Below are 665 nucleotides of genomic sequence, written 5' to 3'. Positions count from 1 at the left end.
TTTTATGGTTTACCTAATGAAGATCCATTAACTCATATAAAGGATATTTTTAATGTTGTGAGTTCTTTTCCCTTGACAGGTGTGACAGAAGATCAACTTCGAATGAGAGTGTTTCCATACACTTTGAAGGATAAGGCGAAATATTGGTTGAATTCTTTGAAGCCTGGTTCACTCACTACATGGGCTGCCATTCAAAAGAAGTTCTTGGAGAAATACTTCTCCACGCAAAAGACCGACATGCTTAGGGATAAGATCTTGTTATTTGCACAGCAAGATGATGAATCGTTTTGTGAAGCATGGGAGAGATTCAATGGGCTGCTCAACCAATGTCCTCATCATGGGATTCCATTGAAGCTTCAAATGCGTATGTTTTATAAAGGACTAACCCCTTCTAGTCATAATATAGTCACCAATTTTGCAGGTGGTTCTTTTAAAACCAAAACTCCAGAAGAAACATACGAACTCTTTGAGGAGATAGCAATGGAGACCCAACATACGGATACAAGAGGTAAACGTGTTATTAGTGGTTCTAATGATGCTTCTAGTGTGCAGATTTCAAAACTGGAACAAAAGCTAGATGCTCTTCTTGCATTAAACTCAAGAAGCCCTCCGAAGGAAGTGTGTAGTATTTGCGAAACTCCTGACCATGCTACCATAGCTTGTCC

The 665-nt window shown here is 39.2% G+C and overlaps 1 non-coding gene across 1 annotated transcript; it reads right to left on the bottom strand.

The window, feature by feature from the left end:
* Nucleotides 1–237: 237 nt before the first annotated feature.
* Nucleotides 238–344, bottom strand: LOC148295707 (small nucleolar RNA R71). Its single transcript, XR_015834981.1, has one exon. It is a non-coding gene; the product is annotated as a small nucleolar RNA R71 (small nucleolar RNA).
* Nucleotides 345–665: the final 321 nt, after the last annotated feature.

This window comes from Prunus avium, chromosome 3, assembly GCF_965620075.1.
Source record: "Prunus avium chromosome 3, drPruAviu1.hap1.1, whole genome shotgun sequence".
NCBI classification, from domain to species: Eukaryota; Viridiplantae; Streptophyta; class Magnoliopsida; order Rosales; family Rosaceae; genus Prunus; species Prunus avium.
The sequence above is the reverse complement of the archived record's forward strand: the minus strand, read 5'-3'. Positions and strand labels throughout refer to the sequence as shown.